Source organism: Furipterus horrens, unplaced genomic scaffold, assembly GCF_987537825.1.
Source record: "Furipterus horrens unplaced genomic scaffold, mFurHor1.1.pri manual_scaffold_4, whole genome shotgun sequence".
NCBI lineage: Eukaryota > Metazoa > Chordata > Mammalia > Chiroptera > Furipteridae > Furipterus > Furipterus horrens.
The window spans coordinates 144,047,576-144,069,974 of NW_028327174.1; the positions used below are offsets into that span (position 1 = coordinate 144,047,576).

At 35.0% G+C, this 22,399-nt stretch overlaps 1 non-coding gene across 1 annotated transcript; it reads left to right on the plus strand.

The window, feature by feature from the left end:
- Window positions 1–20,706: 20,706 nt before the first annotated feature.
- LOC150012995 (U6 spliceosomal RNA) lies at window positions 20,707–20,816 on the plus strand. Its single transcript, XR_016510890.1, has one exon. It is a non-coding gene; the product is annotated as a U6 spliceosomal RNA (small nuclear RNA).
- The last annotated feature ends 1,583 nt before the right edge of the window (window positions 20,817–22,399 follow it).

A 22,399-nucleotide genomic window follows, 5' to 3' on the forward strand; every position in this document is an offset into this window, starting at 1 on the left:
ACTGATCTAATTTTACTAACAATGCAACAAGGTAGGTCCTGTTATTATCTCCAATTTTATAGATGAGTGGATTGAGAGTCAGGGACAATAAGCAACTTGTCCAAGGTCACAGAGTCAGAATGCAGAGGATGTGTGATGTGAATTCAGGAATACAATTTTAAATCTGTGAACAGTTGTCCTCCATTACCAGTAATTGGGGGAAATCTACTTAGGTTGTAATATTTTGCAGCTGGCATGCACTCATGCATTCATTCATTCATTACTTTGTTTATGTAGCAAGAATTTATTGAGTACCAAAAATAAACTAGGCCTGGGTCAGGGTAATTGTAATCTTGTCAGAGAGATATATATGTCAGTTAAAAATTGCAATCCATTTTAGGTTGAGGATGCATGTTTGCTTATTGTAGTTAACCTTCTTTTACAGGGTAGTGTAAATATTTGGGATTCTAGCTCAGGCTGGATGTTTTTGAAATGGTTTAGTTGGAAGCGAGTAAGTTAGCCCATGTCACTTGAACACGGAGAAAGTATGACTGATGCCTTTTCTCCAGTATAAGAATGAGAAACTAAGGAACATCCAAACCATTATGAAAAAAGACACAGAGAGCAAGATTGGAATTCAGAATCAATGGCCAGTACAGAAAGCAAGGGAAACAGATGGAGGCTCACACGAGTTTGAAGATTCTTTCAACTAAATATGTATACTAGGAGGAAAAGTGAAACCAGGTGCAAAGCTTGTTGTAAAGAGATGTTAAATAGTTAAGGCCTTTGAATCAGCTTGACCACTTGTCATTAATGTCTTCAGTTCATTATGTTTCCTGTCCTTTATAAATGACTGTATTCCTTGAGGCTTATCGCACTTTGTTATAATGCCCTTAACACACTCCTTGTTTTTATTATCTCTTGATCAATCTCCACTTTTTCCTCCATTCAAAGAGTACTCTGATAGCTTATGCAATTTCATATTTAAACGTCTTAAAAGAAGAAAACTTTAACAATGTATTATTTTGGTCTAAATAGATATCTGGTGAAATATTTAAAAGTAAAGTAAGAAAAGTCTTAACAAAGAATTAAAAGTTGTCTTATCAATGAGATGAGGTGAGGCAAGGAATAGAATGAATATAATCTGTGAAAAACAGGGAAGGGTCTTCAAGCTAATGAAAATATTCTATTTCTTTCAGTTTGCAGGCTGGCACTCAATCCATTGAGCCATGCCAGCCTGGGCAAAAATATTCTATTTCTTAACCTGAGGGTGTGTACTTGGAAATTCAGTTTATAATATCCTTCAAACTTCTCATATATCCTAATCATTATTTTATAACAATTATTATTAAACAAAAGAAGAATTAGCTATCCTCTCCAAAAGGAATATGTGTGTGTGTGTGTGTGTGTGTGTGTGTGTGTGTGTGTGTGTATGTTTTCCAGAAGGTGTGAAATAAAATAATCTAGGTGAGGAAAATGGCAAGTAATTATCTGTATGTTAGGAGGAAACAGTAAGTGGAGCCAAGGAACTAGGTAGTAATCAGAAAGTGTATGGTCTGGAGAGTTTAGGAATTTGCATTTGAACTCAAAACCTATGAGGAGCCATGAAAACAATTTAAAGAAAAATTAATAACATGGTAACCAAATGTTTTATCAATGTATGACACCAAAAATTATTGCCTCTATCTAGCAGGGCACCATGCATTTAAGCATTTAACAGATAATTATTATTTGCTATGCACAGTTCTAAGTACTAGGGAATAGTGCAAAGAAATACACAAACATTATTGCCTTCATAGAACATAATTTTCATATCAGGATATAGTTAATAAACCCATTAACAAATTAAATTTATGCTCTTTTGCAATGGTAAAAGGTGGTACAGAGAACATACTTACAGAGCAATTAAAATATTATAAAATTAAATAAAACACTTAGCAAAGGTTTCACAGGACAAGAAAGCAAAAGAAAAGGTGGAGCAGCGTGCTGTTAAATACCAGAGCAAGTAGCATTTAGTCAAAGGGAACAGTGAGTGTCAGTTCCATGAGGATTGAGGTCTGCCTGCTGGGCTTGAAGGAAATCATCTTGGCAGGATAAAATTAACTAACATGGGAGAGAGGGAAGAGGTGAAGTGGAGGGGTGGCAAAGATTATGATAGGACTTACAGACATTATAATGAGTCTGGCCCACATTCAGTGTGACGAAAACTCTTAGTTTTGAGCTGAGGAGTGACTAACTTACATTAAAAATTATTGTGTTGTAGAAAATCTAGAGTCTAGTCTATTGTAATGATCTGGGAAAAAATATAGTGTGGGCTTGGGCCATGACAGCTGCAGTGGAAATGATGAGGTTCTGGGTATAATTTAAATTATCTAGTATAATATTTTTTGACAAAGGGTAGAAAGTGAGAGAGGCAAAGGAATTGAAGCTGATTTAAATGTTTTGTTTGTTTGTGTTCCTGAGGCATTTGGATTTCATTCAATTAGATAAAAATAATTTTGGAAAAAAAATACGGAAAAAATTTTATATAACTAACATCTATATGTTACACATATGACATTACATGACATTCAAGAAAAGATATTCACTATTCATTAAGAAATGTAAGTCACAAATGCACAAGAGTTCTGGAATAAAGATAAAATTTTTAGGCACATAGATATATATACTTCTTAAAGCCTGAATTTTGAATGAGACCAAAAATAATGTGAAATAGGTTTTTAAAAAGGGCACAAAAAAGTCATGGATGTTGAAAAAAATAGCAGGAAACAGCAAGGAGGCCTGAAGAGTGGCCAACAATAGAATGGATTCGAATAATGGAAATGTGGTATTTTAGAAAACAAATGTAGAAAGCATTCTAGTGAATAAAGAATGCTCACTACTCTGCCAGAAGGAAGGACAAAATACCGCCATTTGTGACAACATGGATGGGTCTTGAAGGTATCATGCTAAGTGAAATAAGTCAGACAGAAAAAAATCAAGAACCATGTGATTGTACTCATGTGTGGTTTATAAAACTAAAAGCAACAAATGAACACATAAGAAAAACAGACAAACACACATAGACATAGACAAGAGTATGGTGATTACCAGGGGGAGTGAGGGTAGAGGAATAGTAAAGGATAAAGGGGTTCCAATAGATGATGATGAAACAAGATTTAACTTTGGGTGGTAAACACAATGCGATATACAGATTATGTATCATACAATTGTACACTTGAAATCTACACACTTGCATTAACCAACGTCACCCCAGTAAACTTAACTTTAGAAAAAGTGGCAAATGTTGCTGTCAGATCAAGGAGGATAAAGACTGAGATCCTCTTTTTTCTCCCAGTAAGATTCCCCTCAGGCAATAAAAGCTTGTCCACTATCCACCCTAAGCTCCTTTATTTGTAACAATATTGAATTATACATAGGACTCCCATATGATATAGCAAACCCATTTATGGGTATATATTCAAAGGAAATGAAGTATCTCAAAGAGGTATCTGTACCCTCATGTTTATTTCAGCATTATTCACAATAACCAACACACAGAAGCAACCTAAGTGTCCATCAACAAATAAGTGGGTAAAAAAAAAATGTTGTCCTACATGTAATGGAATATCATTCAGTCTTAAAATGGAAGTAAACCCCACCATTTGCAATAAGTGGAGAAACTTGGAGGATATTATGCTAAGTGAAATCAGCCAGAAACACAAGGCTAAATACTACAGAATCCCACTTACATGAGAAATAGAAAATAGTTAAACTCATAGAAACAGAGGGTAGGATGGTGGATACTAGAGTTTGGGGAGAGAGAGAAATGGGAAAGTGTTGGCCAAAGGGTAGAAAGTTTCAGTCATGTGAGTTGTAAAAATTCTAGGAGTCTACTGGAGAGTACAACATTTATAGTTAATAACATTGTATTGAATATCTAAAACTTCCTGAGTGAGTAGATCTCATGTTAATGGTTCTTACCACAACAAATATATAGAAGAAAACTTTTGGAAGAGATAGATAGGCTTATGGCACTGATGGCAGCCATGGTTTTATGCGTGTGACTTATCTTCATATTCATCAAGTTCTATACACTCAATATCTACATCTTTTTGCATGTCAGTCATATCTTAACAAAATGTTTTTTAGATGGATGGATGGATAGATATCAACAGATAACAGATAGACAGATAGATGATAGACAATAGAATAGAGAGATGATAGATAAATGAGAGAAAAAATTAATTGCTGGTAGGTATTGTGCCAGGTTTTTACATAGCTTAATTTAGTTCATCCTTAGAAGAATCCAGTTGCAATATATTATTTATTCAAAATCAGGGCTAGAGATTCCTGATATGGGCAAGGCTATAATAATACACTGGAGTAAAGGAATTGGTATAATGATAAGATGATCCTATAAGCATTTATCTTATCTGGATATTTATTCTCAATAAAATGCCAATAATAACAAGAAACACTCTGAAATATATAGAAAACGATTAGTAATCTTTGTATTGCATATCTTCCTAGACTTATATATCTGATGATTAGGAAAGTTTATATTGGACTTTCTGTCTAAACAAGGTGGTGTATACTTGTATCTCCTTGTTCTTTCCCACTAAGCAAAAGCATAAACTTGATAATAATGCAAGAGACAATGATGCTGAGAGATATGGAATCTACCAAGCAGACTGGCAGGACAGGCCAAACTGTACTAAGCAAACTGGTCCAGGAAGCCTGTTGGGTACCTCTTTATTGCCCTTCCTCTTGCAGTAGAGCAGGCAGGGAGAATCCAGTCATCATTAGTGTCCTCCTGTGAGAAGCTGCTTTATCTGAGCAGGACAAGACTCTCCTGCTCCGAGGCACCTGGCAGGATGGGGGTCACTGATAGATCTCATTGCATGGTATACCCTGAGGAATATCAGAGAGGACAAACCTCCTCTGTTGCCACAGGAAGTGTCATCAGGAATGACTGGGAGCCCCAGCAGTACCAGAAAAACAAACCATACCAGCTAATACAAAAGCTCCAAAAATTAAACCACCATTGGAACTATAGCCCACAAAAGTAAGCTAGATCCATGTACTAAACCTATGTAGTGTGAGTGGCTGCTAAAATAAAATAAAAACATGTAAATAGAACCCAGTATTCTCTAACATAAGAGACACAAATCTCTAGAGTATAATCACATGTCATACCAAGAATCTAGAAAATCAAAATTTAAATGACGAATGACATTTAACAAATGCCAATATTTAGGTGAATCAAATTGTGGAACTGAAAGGGATTTTAAAGCAACTATCATAAAAATGCTTCAACAATCAAATACATATCTCTCTAAACAAATAAATTAAAGTCTTAGCAAAATAATCTAAGAAAGAAACAAAGGGTAATTAAATTTGAAAAATACAATAGCAATAAACAACAGTTTATCTGTAATGTAGCCACTGGATGGACTACAGTGCAGATAACAGAAGATAGAATCAGTGATTTTGAGAAAAGAACAGCAAAATTTATCCAATCTGAACAACAGAGAACAAAGGAGATAAAATGACCAAAGCCTCAGAGACATCTGGAACAGAAAAAAAAAAGACCCAATGTTTGTATCCCTGAAGCCCCTCAGTAGAAAAAAGAAAGGGTATTTGCAAAATATTGAATGTGTTTGAAAGCATAATGACTGAAAACTACCCTAATTTGGCAAAAGTCACAAACACTCTCATAAAAAGCTGACTGAGCCCCAAAATGAATAATACTAAAGAAATCTACTTCCAGACATCACGTAAGTAAACATTTGAAAGCAAAAGATAAAAAAATAATAATAAAATAAAAGCAGCCCGAGAGTGGTTATACATTCAAATAACTATAGGTTTTCCTTCTTAAATCACTGAGGCAAGAAGGAAAAGCTAAACGGAAAAAAAAAAAAAAAAAAAAAAGGAGAGAGAGAAAGAGAATTGATGAAAGTAGATTGTATAGTTTGCAAAACTATCTTTCAAAAATGAAAGAGAAATCAACAATTCCAGATTAAAAAAAGAAGTTAATATGGAGTCTTGCCACATTTATTTTGGCATTATTTGTGATCAATTATTTGCAACTAAAATTATATATTGTCATTTTCAATGCTTTAAAATACCTTTAACTTCACTTTCCTTTCTTCCCTTATCATTTTTAAATATGACATGAAAGCTAAAACATTTCTTTCATTATCACATGATTTCCTTTGCCCAATTTGCATTTATATATTTGTGAACTTTTATTAGTCTGTGCAACTGTTAAACAGAGCCACAAACATGACATTCTGTCAAAGCTAATAAAAATAATAAGTCAAAGAAAATTTTTCTTATAATGAATATAAATTACCTTCAAGTTTACAACACTTTTCAAAAAAACAAAAAGCTTAAATGGATTGTAAATATATGCCTTACAATTGTAATGTTAACTAAAATTTATAGATATTTTCTCAGTTACTGAAGAATTTTCATATCACTCTGGAATAGAGGTTGTAATGTCACTAGAAGGAGCACAGTCATCTAATACTACGTATTTGAGCTTTATCTTAGCCAGCTAAGCCGACCCTATATCATAGGTCTAATGCTTACTAACCTAAATAAATTTGAACAAAGTTAATTTCTTTTTCATAATTTTCTTATTTGCAGTGAGAAAGAAATATTTGTTCTTTGTTGATGAGAATATTACATGGTAAGATTCTTAAAATTTTGTGCCAAACACAGTGTCTGGCCTATTTAGGATATCTAAAATAAGTTGATAATTAATAAACAAGTGAGGAGACCTAGTCTCAGAAAGGTTATCCAGTTTTCTCAATTAGGATAGAAAATAAAATAACTGGTACTAATATAAAGTTATAGTTTCCTTTAACTGTTTATCAACTCTAAGAAAAAATGGAAATTATTGTTTATTTTCAAACAATCATAAGTATTACATTCTAGACTCCCTTGCAAAGTAGGAACCTTACATTTATTCTACAGTCTTAAACCTACGTAACTTTAACAACATACATATACAGTACTGCAAAATCTCATGATATAGCAAAAAATCCTTGATAAATGATTAAATATAATATTTTTTTAAATCCCACGATACAGAGAGGCCATGATAAGTAAACCATGATATACAGAGGGACTACTATAATTTCATAAAGCCTCTTTGAAAGCAGGTATTGCTCAACTAAGCATGTCTAAGCCATCTTTGAAACCCCAAAACTTGTAGAGTTCCTTAGAGAGAGAGGTATTATTTTACAAATGTTGTATCTATTTATAAATGAATACACTTACATTAGTATATTGCTTTTTTTGGATCAGTGTATGCAGTTCTACTCTCTCACTGAGAATCTATAGCAAAAAATATATGCAGTTATAAAAAAAAAAAACAAGATGGCAGAAGAGTAAGTGGAAGCTACACTAACCTCCTCCCAGAACAAGTCTGGACTTACAACTTAATTTTGGAGAAATCGTCTGGAATAACCAACTGAACACTAGCTGTAGAGAAGTCTTATAACCACGGAGAGACAGAAAAGGCCGCTACATCACAACGTGACTGGTAGGGAGTGCAGAGATGCGGAAGGGCTGGCTGTGCTCACATGGGTGGCAGCTGAAGGGACTGAGAAACAGCTCAGCAGCCAGGGATTCCCCCTGAGAAGGGCAGGGTCTAAACCCCCAGCTGGGCTCCCCAGCCTACAGCAACAAAGTGGAAAATAAAACAGTATCCAGCTGTGAAAAGTGAAAAGCCACAGGGTTTCTTACTAGTTGGAGAGAAACAGCTGGAGAAAAATAGCTCCTAAGCGGATCACATACAAAAATATTTTGGCCCCCACTTACCCTGGGCTCGAGCAGAGGGAAGGCGGAGAGGACTGGAGATGCTTGGGGAGAGTTTGGTGTGGTGGCTTTGAGGGGAGAACTGGGGAAGCAGCCGATGGACCGGGTCCCAGTGCTGACTCATCCCCACACTGCAGGCAGACCATTCCCCTCCAAGTGGCATCAGCCTGAGGGGAAGCAAAAGCCTTGCCTACAGGAATTAAGCTGCCACACCCACAGTCCTTAAGCCTGACAGCTAATCACAGATTGAATAGATTAACAACTAAAGGAGTCAGACAAAGGCAGTAGATCCCTGGAAGTCTCCAACAGGCTGCCTAGGCCCAGACTGGTTACAGGATCTGACACCACCAGGGGCAGATCCAGGAAGTGCAGATCATTCTAAGAAGCACCAACAAACGATAGGAGTCACAAAAATGGGGAGACAGAGAAACAACCCCCCATCAAAAGGAAAGGTAGAATCCCCAGAAAGAGTGCTAAATGAAATAGAGGGGAGCCAACTATCAGATATGGAATTGAAAGCATGGATTATGGAGAAGCTCAATGAGCTCAGCGGAAACTAATAAAGAACTCCAGGGAAACTACAAGGAACTCCAGAAAAACTACAAGGAACTTACTGAGAATTATACCAGCATGAAAAAGGACATAGAAGCTATCAATAAGAGCCAGGAGGAAATTAAGAATACAATCTCTGAATTAAAGAACACAATAGAAGGAATTAAAAGCAGGTTAGAGGAAGCAGAAGATCGGATCAGCGAGCTGGAATACAATGTAGACAAAAACTCCCAGACAGTGCAACAAAATGAAAAAAGACTGAACAAGACTGAAGAGGCTCTAAGACAGCTGCAGGACAACATGAAACATAATAATATCTGTATCATAGGAATTCCAGAAGAAGAAGAAGAAGAAGAGCAAGGGATAGAAAACCTCTTTGAAAAACTAATGACAGAAAACTTCCCTAACATGAGGAGAGACAGAGTCACGCAAGTCCAGGAAGCACAAAGGGTCCCAATGAAGATGAACCCCAACAGACCCACTTAAAGACAGATCATAATTAAAATGGCAACATTAAAAGACAAAGAGAGAATCCTAAAAGCAGCAAGAAGCAACTAATAACATACAAGGGAGCTCCAATAAGGCTATCATCAGATTTCTCAGCAGAAACACTACAAGCCAGAAGGGAATGGCAAAAAATATTCCAAGCAATGAAAAACAAAGGCCGACAGCCAAGAACACTCTACCCAGCAAGGCTCTCATTCAAAATGGAAGGTGAAATAAGGAATTTCCAAGACAAAAGAAGGCTAAAGGAATACATCTCCATCAAATCAGCATTGCAAGAGATGCTAAAGGGTCTGCTTTAAGAAGATGAAGAAACAGAGAGGAACACAAGTACAAAGGGGGAAAATGACAATGAATAAGTACTGAAAAAAAGAAGGGACTTCTACCATTTGCAACAACATGGATGGAACTAGAGAGACTGTACTTAGCAAAATAAGCCAGGCAATGAAAGAAAAATACCTTATTATATCACCTATTATGGGAAACTAATGAACAACACAAACAAATGAACAAAATTTAACCAGATAAATAAACTAATAGTAACAAAGGGGGAGATGGGAGGGAGAGAAGGGGGTAAGAAGAGGAAGTGTCTAGTCAAAGAACATGTATAAATGACCCATGGACATGGACAACTCGGTGGGGACTAAATGTGGGAGAAGGGGGGGCAAGGTGCAGGGAAGGAAGAAGGGGGGAAAAAAGTGGGACAACTGCAATGGAAAAACAAAAAAAAATTTTTTTAGTGGGGGGAAAAATAAAAATATAAAGAATGGAATATTAGAAGGACAAAGATTTTCCTTCACACTGTATAGTTTCTCCCTATCTGATCCCTCCAGAGTTTGGCATTCTAAACAAGTAAGTAATGACATAAGTTTCTTTGCATAAAACTAATAAGACCAGTTGTTAATAGTGTTTTTTTCTGACTAAGACTTTGACTGGAATGTCATGCTTAAAGAAGATATGCTTGGGCTCTGGTTTTTACCAAAAAGCACTGGGGAACTGGGATTGACTTTCAAAAGTAATAAAAGCCCATGAGATAAAAGGCCTGGTACCTTGGTTGGATGTGCGGTCCATGGCAATCTTTCCAGGAAAGGGATGAAGGTTGTTTTCCTGAAAGATGGCTACAAGGGACCTTAAGGCACAATGGAAAACCAGAAGGACTTGGAAAAGACAGGCATTTACAGGCAAGGCTGAATGCCAGGTATGTGGTTCTGCTTCTGTGCCCCGAAGGGCAGACTGAAGGTCACCCTAAATGTTCCTTGCGTAAGTTCCAGCAAAGCAGAACTAAAGATCATAAGTGATCATTTGCTGCTCTTGTTGTGTTTATGCAAATGAACAGGATAAATTAAAAATAGACTTAATGCAGTCCCTTTAATGACAAGGAGGGTAATCTTAGTGAGAAAAATCGTGATTCAAGGAAAATCACAATGCTCATTGGTAGACCATAAAGTAGTGCAGCTAACCGTCTTTAAAGTTTATCTTCATTTAAAGTTTGTTTTGATTTGTAAGTTAAACTATGTCTGTGGTATTATCAAAAATGTTTATTTTACAGGCAAGAAGAATGTCAAATGCCTTGCAACTGAATGTCTTTCAGATAAGACAGTCCTACAGATTTAGAGATTTGTATGTGGGTTATGTTACATAAATTAACAAGTGTTTTCTGTTTTCAAAGGGCATAAGCCTATTATCTCATTACCTAAGTGATTGTCTGTAAGTATAGGCCTCACTTAATCCTGTCTGCATTGCTGCCTCCTGATACTCAATAGTTTGGCTGAACTAAGTGGCTGGGTTGGTGAAGAATGGGGTGGTCTGGTGAAGAATGCGGTGGTCTTTGGGCTTCACTTTAAAACTGGTTTTTCTTTTCTGTCCTAATGGCTTGGACAGAAAGACCCCAGAGGTCTGTGAGGGGGGAAACCTAAACTATTTCCCTCAACCCTAACTAAGTATAATGGGCAAAGTGTTTTGGACAGATGAGATATACCTGGCACACCTTCCTCCAAAGAAGCCCTTCTTTTCCCTAATGTGAGACATTGAAAAATTAATCCCTGCCTTTTGTCATCTAGTGGTTATGGATTGAATGATGACTTTTAACCCTGTTGCCAAATCTGTTGCCCCCAGAATATAACAAGGATGCCAGCCTGTTAAATCAAGCATGCCATTGTCTGGGGACAGCCAGCTGACCTGGAGTGTGCATGATCCTTCCCCATGTGGGAAGGCCACCCCCGCCTCCACACCCCCACTCTTATTAGGGATTTCTGGACCCAAGGGTAGGTAGGATGACAACCATGTCCAGCTTGAAGCAGCTAGAGGACTCAAGACCTTTGCCCATTGTCCTTTAAAAGATTATAAAGAGTCTTAAGTCTGAGAGGGAGGGATTGTTATTTTTTATTGTTAAAATAATTAATTAATTAATTAATTATTTTTAAAAAAGAAGAAGAAGAAGAATACATGAAAGGGTGAGGCAGGAGATCTTGTCTGTATGACCCATGGGCATGGACTTGGGAAGCGGGTATTGTTGGGGGAGGGGGTTGCTGGGCGGAGGGGAACAAAGGGGAAAAATTGGAACTATGGTAACAATATAATCAATAAAATATACTTATACAAAATATAAAAAATATATGCAGTTCTTCTCTTTCATTGCGAATCTTATAGCAAAAAAACCAAATACCTCTCTTTTTATTATGGATTATTTGAAATTGAGTACAGTAAAGATATAGTAACAAACTTATATTGAATAACATTAGAATGCAATTATATAACAGTATAATTTTTTACACACAATTTAGTTAATCATGAATGCAAATAAATGCATTGACCTTTATAATCTTTTAAATAACTTATTGGTTCTCTCATAATAATTCTGTTTCTTATAAGAAGTTTCAAAATTCATAGCAACAATCTATAATTTCTCCTTCAAAATGCACTAAAAAATGCAGCATATAAATTGACAGTACATGCCTCATTTTTCATGGTCACTTTAGGATTAAATCTCTCTACATGGTGCCTTAAGAAATATTGCCAACTTGGTTTCAAGGTGATAGGGTTAGACACTAGGAGATTAGAATTCTGCACAAGTGGGTGAAAAATAGGAAAATGTGAAGATTTCCAGCTGGTAGTATAATAGGGCTCTCTGAAACAGATAAAGAGATTCTGTCATGTCTAATGTATAAAAATAATAAAACATTTATATCCAGGATGGTGTAAGGAGTTAATCCTAGAAGCCTAAAGAGATTTATAATGCAAGAGAGATGAATCATACAACATGTTGGACAAACCAAAAATAATTCAGCGTGGGAATATAGTTTTAGATAATATCTAGACGACAAGAGAGAATCACAGAGTCCAATTCTACAAGTTATATCTATAATACCTAACATAGTGATTGGGACATGGAGCAACTTAGTAAAAGTTCAAATATATGCCATGGATTAAACTTTTCTATTATGCTACATTTCTCCTTAAGTCATTTTTATGTTTAGAATGAGTATGTAGATCATTGGCAAAGATTCAGAAAATTGTGTAGGAAATATATAATTCTGTCTTCTGCAATATGAACATGATATTAATTAATGCATGGTACCTAACATCATAAACATTGATAAGAGGCATCCTCTGTTTAGTGCCATGAATGAGCAGAACAGGCACAATCCAAACCAGTCTTTTTTGTATGATGTGTTCTTCCTTTGCATTTTTTTGCAATTATTATTTTGTGTTGACTTTATAATTATAGTAGAAAGGACTTCAAAACTAGTGGCTTATAAAACCATTTTATAAAACACAATACCTAACATTCTAGTAAAGTTTGCAATACAATTGTTCTTGGCAAATGGATAAAGGTATTTTTCACCAGATACTTTTATATTTGTATTCAATTGAATTGTACTGTATTTTTTTTCCATCTTAATAGTAAAAAGTTGAAAAGACTGAAATATTTTTTCAGTGCTTTTAAAATTAATCTTTTTTGTGTTATTTTTCTGTTACCATTTAGTCCCCATATACCCCCTATTAATAAATATTTTTGATCTGTAAGAGAAGCATGGACCCAGGGTAAAGCCATGCTCCCAAAATTGGGAAAATAGGTAAACACAAGTGAAATATTACCAGAACAGAGACCCACAAGCTGAAACTCTCAAAGGAACCTAACAAATCAATAAATGTGTCCTTGGGTAAGAATTTTAAAAAAGATTAAAAAAAAAAAAACCCTCCCCACCTTGGCCTTTAAGACATCTGGCCCTTTCTTCCCCATGGATTTCATATCCTCTTTTGAAAAAAATTCTGGCAAGTTATTTTATGGCTATTGTAAACTTATACTAAAGTTTACAGAGTAAAAACACTCAGAATAGGCAATACAATATTGAAGGATAAAAAGGAACTTGGAAGACTGACACTACCTGTATCTAAGATTTACTAGTTGAGACATCATTAAAGTCCTAGAGAAAAACTTAGGCAGGAGAATTTCAGATATGCTGCATAGCAATATTTTGCCAGTATATCTCCTTGGGCAAGGGGAACAAAGAAAAAACAAGCAAATGGTGGGACTACATCAAACTAAAACGTTTCTGTACTGCTGAAAAAACCATCATTAAAATGAAAAGGGAACGACTGTATGGGAGGACATATTCACCAATGATACATTCAACAAGGGCTTGATTTCCAAAATATATAAAGAACTCAAGATGACTTAACACCAGGAAGACAAACAATCCAATTAAAAGATGGGCAAAGGACATGAACAGACACTCCTCCAAGGAGGATATACAGAGGGCTCATAGACATATGAAAGGATGCTCAATATCACTAGCCATCAGAGAGATACAAATAAAAACCACAATGAGGTATCACCTCACACCGGTCAGAATGGTCATCATTAACAAATCAACAAACAACAAGTGCTGGTGAGGATGTGGAGAAAAGAGAATCCTAGTGCACTGTTGGTGGGAATGCAGACTGGTACAGCTACTGTAGAAAATAGTATGGAATTTCCTTAAAAAACTAAAAATGAAACTGCCATTTGACCCAGTGATTCTGCTGCTGGGAATATACCCTAAGAATCCTGAGTCACAGATTCAAAAGAACTTATACGCCCCTATGTTCATAGTGATGGTGCTGTTTACAATAGCCAAGTACTGAAAGGAGCCTAAAGTGTTCATCTGTAAATGAGTGGATCAAAACACTGTGGTACATTTACACAATGAAATACTACACAGCAGAAAGAAAGAAGGAACTCTTACCTTTTTCAACATCATGGATGGAAATTATACGAAGTGAAATAAGGCAGTTGGTGAGAGGCAGATACCATATGATCTCACCCATAACAGGAATCTAATGAATAAAATAACCACTAATGAACGAAATAGAACCACAGGCAAGGAAACATGGATCAGACTGAAAGTGACCAGAGGAGAGGGGCAATGGTGATATGGTAGAAAGAAAGGGAAGGGACAAAAAAAAAAAACATGCATGAATGACCCAATCACATGGACAACAGTGTGGGGATCAACTGTGGGATCAGGGCAGGAGGTGGGATGGACAGAGGAGGGCAAAGTGGGAAAATTGAGACAACTGTAATACAATAACAATAAAAATAATTAAATAAAAATAAAAAATAAATAAAGTGGTAGTAATCACACAACGTGTCATCTGCAAAAGAGCAGACAAATTGAACAATGGGACATAAATATAGAGTCCAGAAATAAGGCCCTTATCAATATAGTCAATTCATTTTGATACGAGGAGCAAAGGCAATAAAATGGAGCAAAGATAGTCTCTTCAACAAATGGTGGTGGAACAAATGGACAATCTTCATGCATAAAAAAATAGTAAATTTAAACATAGTTCTTACACCATTCAAAAAGTTAATTCTTAATGGATCAATGACCAAAATGTATAATGCAAAACTATGAAAGTCCTGGAAGGTAAACTGGAAGATCATTCCTAGGAGAAGGCCTATATGACCTTGGGTATGGTGTTGCCTTTTTAAGATATAATACCAAAGGCACAATCTACAAAAAAAAAAAAATTGTAAATTGAACTTTATTAAAATAAAAAATAAATAATAAATTATAACTTCTGCTCTGTGAAAGACATTTTAAAGTAATGACAAGACAAACCTAGATTGAGAGAAAATATTTTCAAGAAACATATCTGATAAAGACCTGCTATGCAGAATATTCAAAGAACTCAAAGTGGAACAATAGAAAAATAAAACAAATTAAATTTGGGTCAAAGACTTGAACAGACACATCACTAAATAAAATATGTATATGGTGAATAAACATAAAAGAGACTTCATATCATGTCATCAGAAAAGTGAAAATTAAAACAACAATGAGATACCACTGTACATGTATGAAAAGGGCCCAAATTTATAACACTTACAACACCAAATACTGGCAATATGTGGAGCTACGAGAATTCTAATTCATTGCAGTTGGGAATGCAAAGTTCTACAGCCAATTTAAAGTACATTTTGGCAATTTATTTAGAAACTACACATACTCTTGCCATATGATCCACCAATCATATTCCTTGGTATTTACCTAAAGGAACTGAAAACTTAGGACCACAGAAAAACCTACACAACATTTATACCTACTCTATTCATAATTACCAAAACTTGTAGCAAATTAAGATGTCTTTAAGTAGATAATGGATAAATGAACTGTGGTATATCCTATATCCAGAAAACAGAATATTATTCAGTACTAAAAATAAATGAGTTATCAAGCCAGGAAAAGACATGGGAGAACCTTAAACATGGGGGAACTTTAAATACATATGGCTAAGTGAAAGAAGTCAATCAGAAAAGGTTACATAATGAATGATCTTAACTATAAGACATTCTGGAAAAGGTAAGACTATGGAGATGATAGAAAGATTGTCTATGTATAGGTGTGAGGAATGGGTGAAGGAGGTACGAAGTTAAGAATTTTTTTTTTTTTTAATGCCTTGAGTTTTCTTTAAATAGGCATAGGAACGTTTGGGTGTTTTGGTTTTTGTTTTTCTTTTTTTAGTAAAATACCTATGTCTTGACCTACATTTTTGAAACACAAATTTTATATTTATTTTTTAATTGAGAGACAGACAGAGAGGGAGAGAAAAGTTGATGTGTGAGCGAAACATCGATCAATGGCGTTACATATGTGCCCTGACCAGGGATCGAACCTGCAACCTAGGTGTGTGCCCTGACCCAAGGGTCAAAGCTACAACCTTTTGATGTACAGAATTACTCTCCAACCAACTGAGCCACTCTACCAGGGCCAAATACCAGTCCTTTTAGTACACTTCAAACTGTTATAATTTTTAAAAATTGAATTCAAATTTGGGAGGTGCACATCAGAAGAAAAAAAATGATTAAAAAATTCAGTAATAGTTATGGAATAGTGGTAAGAGATAAATAAGCAGAGCACAGAGGATTTTTAAGACAGTGAAAATACTCTATATTATTATAAAAATGGATAGAGGTCATTATAAATTTGTCCAAAATTATAGAATATATAACACCAAGAGTGAACCCTAAAGTAAACTATGGATATTGGGTGATTTTGGTGTCAATGCAGGTTCCTCCTTTTTAAAAATACGTACAATTCTGGTGACTGATGTTGATAATGGGGGGGAGGAGGATATGCATGTGTAGAGTCAGAGAATATATGGAAACTTTCTAAAAAATAGTTTAAAAATATATAGTGTTAAAAAATGAAATGAATTTCTTTATATCAGGATTTTTATAACTTTTTTATAAAATGAAAATGGATTATAAATACCCAGATTGTATAATGTGTTATATTATTCAAAACTGGCCACCTGTCTCATTTTTTTACTGTTACATCTGGGACTAGTGTTTATTGGAATCAGTTTGAGTAATGTTCTTGTACTCCATTCTAAAACCATATATGTAAGACATAGTCTGGAAGAGCATCCCTGCCCTATGTTTACAGTGTGCTAGGTAAAGGCTCAAAGACTATCACTTAGAACTACTAGTTCATGGAATCTCTGTACATACAAAAGATAGACCTAGTAGTAAATAAAAACACTTTCGATATTGAGACAATAATCTTTAAGGAGCATGTCAACAGAGAAAGTCAGGATTTTAGTAGTCAGTTTAAGCAGGTATAGTACCCCTGTGTTGCCATGTTGCAGCAACTTCAAAGACCACAGTGGATCAAAGGAGATATCTATTTCCAAATGAGATAAATTTATTGATAAAAACTCAGGATTCAATTAACATGGGGGCACTGTCTAATGTTTAAGACAGGCATGCATGGCTTGTTAAACACTGAGGTGAATTTTCATAATAAGCGACTATTACTGATTGAAGCATATTCTATAGTCTGGATTAACTAAAGTTTAAAACAGACAAAAAATCATTCCTAATGATCTGGGAAGTGCTTAGAGAGACATAATGCAAAATATCCACTCTGCTTCAAATACATTAAAATTTAAAAATAAAATATAAGAGTAAACATGAAAAAGTTAAATTCAATATAAAATAAATAAAAACCCCTTTGTGCCCGAAAAAAAAAAAAATGTAGGTTTCAGGCAAGGAACATAAATCCACAAGCTGATACCATGAAAGCCTAGGAGCTACTGAAGCTATTAGCACTAGGAAGGAGCTTGAGGCCAGTATTTAATCACCATATGCTCAACTAAGAGAGTTGAAACTGAAAGGCCTGAACGGATAAGGCCCCAGAAGAGTTTTCACATAGGAAATACAGAGTATAAAAACCAGTTATTTGCACTGAGAAGCAACATGGAAGGTTATCCCTGTCTGTTATTTTGTGAAGAAAAGAAGTATTGTTTTGTGGGTATAGATTAAAGTTAAACTTTATATCACTTGCATTGTGTGAGAATTTTCCACTAACGTGCTTGTGCATACAGAACTCAAACAACACATAGAAGAAATATTTAAAAACTACCAAAAACAACAACGAAAACATCCTTTAACAGAACTTCCACATTTCAGGGGAAATGAGACCATTTCTCCACCTTTTACCATCATTACACACATGCACACATGCACACACACACACACACACACACACACACACACACACCCCATCCATAAGGGTCTCACAATAAAATTTATCAACTACATGAAGAAATGATCATAATATAGAAGATAATAAAACTCAATAGACCAGAAGATCGGCACTCCAAAATGTGAGTTAATAGAACAATTTGAAAAGACTTTGTAAAAAATGTGTTAAATAAATATAACAACTATAAATTAAAATAAGGAACAGAAACATGAAAAAAATCCTGCTGCATAGCAAAATTGGTTGCAATTGATTCCATCCCAGTATAAGTGCCTTTATAATAAGACTGTAAATCTCCACTCTTCGAGAGTTGGATGCCATCTCCCTCTTCATTTGTGTATATTAGACTATTGGCTTGTTTTGGCATATAGGATGTGAAATAAGTGATGTGTCATTTCTGTACCATGACCTTGAGAGCTTTGCATGTTTATTCTCAGGGTCTTGAGACCTTAATACTGACATGTGGTAATGCCTGGACTAGCCTGACAAACCATTTGACTTAAGGTCCCCCACACTAGCCAGGTAGCTCTACTATCACCTGATTTCACATGCCCTGCAGAAAGAAGAAAAAACAATTATCTCAGCCTAGCCTGAATTTTTAATTGACAGAATTATAAGATATATACATGGTTACTGATTTTGGAGTTTTTTCTTTTTTTTTTACAGAAAAAAATGGACATATCAGTAAATTTTACATAGGAAAAAGGTAGAAATTTAAAAGAATGATTAAAAATCTAAACTAGAGAACCAGAGGTATGTTGTTGATAAGACAATAAATAAGATGCTTTGGCTTTGGCAGCTATGGACCAGATTATCCAATGAATAAACTTTAACTTCTACGCCTGTACTTCTGTTTTAAAAAGTCAGAATCCAACCTTTTTATTCCAGAGAGGAACCATCTCAAAACTGAAATTATATCCACTAGGAGAATAGGAGAAATGGCATACTAATCCAAGTTAACTAGTGCTTAGATAAAGCAACTAAGAATAATGGCTCAGCTCTTAGAGAGGAAGCCAAGAAACAGAGATGGTTTTAAGGCTAATGTGTATTTCTGCTGGTGGTCAGGCATTATACATACAGACTAGCACTCTTTAGCACGTGGTTACCAGTGTCACTGACAGCCATGTACAAGAAAAATGATAAAGTATACCAGTTATAACTCATTGTCTCCTTCAAATAAAAAAAATATTTGGATAAGGGTGAAGATCTTTGCTGAAACTACTATTAAAATCTGTGTTATGCACCCTTGTGGTCATTGCAGCATTGCTTACAACGGTCAAGATATAGAAGCAACCCAAGTGCCTATCAATAGACAATTGGGTAAAGATGTGATACATATATACAATGTAATATTACATTGCCATAAGAAATAAAACTTTATCATTTGTGACAACATGGATGGACCTAGAGGATATTATGCTAGGTGAAATAAGTCAGACAGAGAAAGAAAAATGCCATATGATTTCACATATATGGAATCAAAAGAACAAAATAAGTGACCAAGCAAAACAGACTCATAGATACAGAGAACAAACTGATGGTTGCTGCACGGGAGGGGATTTGGAGGGGGGGGGGGTTGGGTGAAAAAGGTGAAAGGATTAAGTACAAATTGATAGTAACAAAATAGTCACTGGGACATAAAGTACAGCACAGGGAATACAGTGAATAATATTACCATAACTGTTTAAATTTCCAGGTGGGTACTAGATTTATCAGAGGCATCGCTTTGTAAATTATATACTGTACACCTGAAACTAATATAAAATAATACTGGATGTTATCTCTAATTGTAAAAAAATGAAGAAAGGTCTTTAATCAATAACTGAGTTTCTAACTCAAGAAAGTAGAAAAAAAGGACAAAAATCAAAGCTAGCCGAAGATATTAAATTATAAAGATATAAACAAAAATGAATAACCATAAAAATAGGCAAAACATATAAAAATAATTAAAATCAAAAACTGGGTGTTCCAAAAATTCAACAAACTGATTAACTGTATCAAGACAGAAAACATTTTTTTTAATCTAAATTATCAATATTAGACACGAGACCAGGCATATCACTACATATTTTGCAGTCATTTAAAAGATAATAAGTGAATAATATAAACAATCTAACACACATTATTTGATTAATTAGAAAAATGTATAAATTCCTCCAAATCACAAACTATTAAATCTCAACCAATATGAAGTATACAGTCTGAATATCTACATAACCATTAAATAATTTAAATATTAAGTTTTAAATGAGGGGAAAGGGTCTAGCCAAAAAACTAGTAAGGATGACCCATGGATATGGACAATAGGGTGGGGACTGACTGTGGGAGTGTGGGTTGGGACATTGGAGAGCAAAAGGGGAAAAATTGGGACAACTGTAATAGAACAACTTTAAAATTTTTTAAAAATAATAAATTTAAATGTAATTTAATTTTAATTTAATTTAAAATTTTTCAACAGATGAAATCCCAGGCTCGGAGAGGTTCACTCAAGTATGCTACGAGATATTTTAATAAAAATTTACACAAAATGTACACAATATATTCCAGAAAACAAAACACTTCCAAACTCATTTTATGAGGCTATTATGTAACCTGATGTTAAAAACAAAAAGCCACAATACAGACAAAGACATTACCAAAATTGAAACTTAAGACAAGCTTCTTTCATAAATATAGAATAAAAAATATTTAACAATACATTAGCAAATTGAATACAGCAGTATTTAAAAAGAATTGTAACTGTGGCCAAGTTAGATTTATTCCAATGCATGGACAGTTCAACACTCTGAAGTCATAGAATATAATCCACGATATCTCAAGGTAAGAAATAGTGCTTGCTTTGGCAGCACATATACTAAAAAAATGGGGATGATACAGAGAAGATTAGCATGGCCCCTGTGCAAGGATGACACCCAAATTCATGACGCATTCCATATTTTTTCTTTTCATTTAAAGTTTGTTTTCATTTGAAAGTTAAACTAGGTCTGTGGCATAATCAAAGATGCTTGATTCACAGGCAAGTAGAATGTCAAATGCCTTGCAACTGGATGTCTTTCCAATAAGACAGTCTTACAGATTTAGAGACTGGTTTGTGTGTTATGTTGCATAAATTAGCATATGTTTTCTGTTTTCAAAGGGCATAAGCCTACGATCTCATTACCTGAGTGATTGTCTGTACGTATAGGTCTCACTTAATCCTGTCTACATCGTTGCCTCCTGAGAGTCAGCAGTTTGGCTGAACTAAGTAAGTGGCTGGGTTGGTGAAGAATGGGGTGGTCTGTGGGCTTCACTTTAAAACTGATTTCTCTTTACTATCCTAATGGCTTGGACAGAAAGACCACAGAGATATAAGAGGAGGGGGAAATATAAAATATTCCCCTCAGCCCAAACTAAGTATAGTGGGCAAAAGGGTTTTGGCTAGGTGAGATGTGCCTGGCACACCTTCCTCCAAAGAAGCCCTTTTTATCCCTAATGTGGGAAATTAAAAAATTAATCCCTGCCTTTTGTCATCTAGTGGTTATGGATTGAATGATGACTTTTAACCCTGTTGCCAAATCTGTTGCCCCCAGAATACAACAAGGATGCCAGCCTGTTAAACCAAGCTTGCCATTGTCTGGGGACAGCCAACTGACCTGGAGTCTGCCAGATCCTTCCCCATGTGAGAAGGTCACCTTCCTCTCCACACTCCATCTCTTATTAGGGATTTCTGGACCCAAGGGTAGGTAGGACAATGACCATGCCCAGCTTGAAGCAGCTAGAGGAACATGAGACCTTCACCCATTTTGCTTTATAAGATTATAAAGGGTCTTAAATGTGAGAGAGGGGGATTGTTATTTTTAATTGTTATAAAATATTAATTAATTTTTAAAAATAAAAATAAAAAATGTAATAAAGTAAGAAATAGAACATGTATAGTCAATGGATCCAGAAAAAAATTTTGTGCAAATGCAATATCACTCATTATAAAAATCTCAGAAACTAACAGTAGAAGGGGACTTCTTCACCTTGATATAAGCATCTACAAAACATCTCAGGTCCATTACACTTAGTGCTGAAAGTCTCAATGTATCTCCCCTAAGGCTAGAAAAAAAGGGAAGGATGTCCACCTGTACCACTATTATTCAACTTAATACGGGAAGTTCTTGGTATTGCAATACAGCAACAAAAAAAGGCATATAACTTGTAATAATGAAATATAATTGTCTTTATTTGCAAATGATATGATGGGCTATATAGAAATTATAGAAGTTTACAAATTAAAGCCTTTAGAAATAATAAGTTCTGAAATACTGCAGGATACATAATCATACACAAACTAGTTATTGTACATTTCTACATGTGAACAATTAATATGTGAAACTCAAAATTAAGACACACACCATTTACAATCACTTCAACAAAAATGTAAAGGAATCTAAGAAAACCAAAATAAATGAAAAGACATTTTATGTTCATGGTTTGGAAGATTCACTAACAAAAATGTCAATTTTTATTTATAGGTTTGATGAAATTTCAATAAAAAT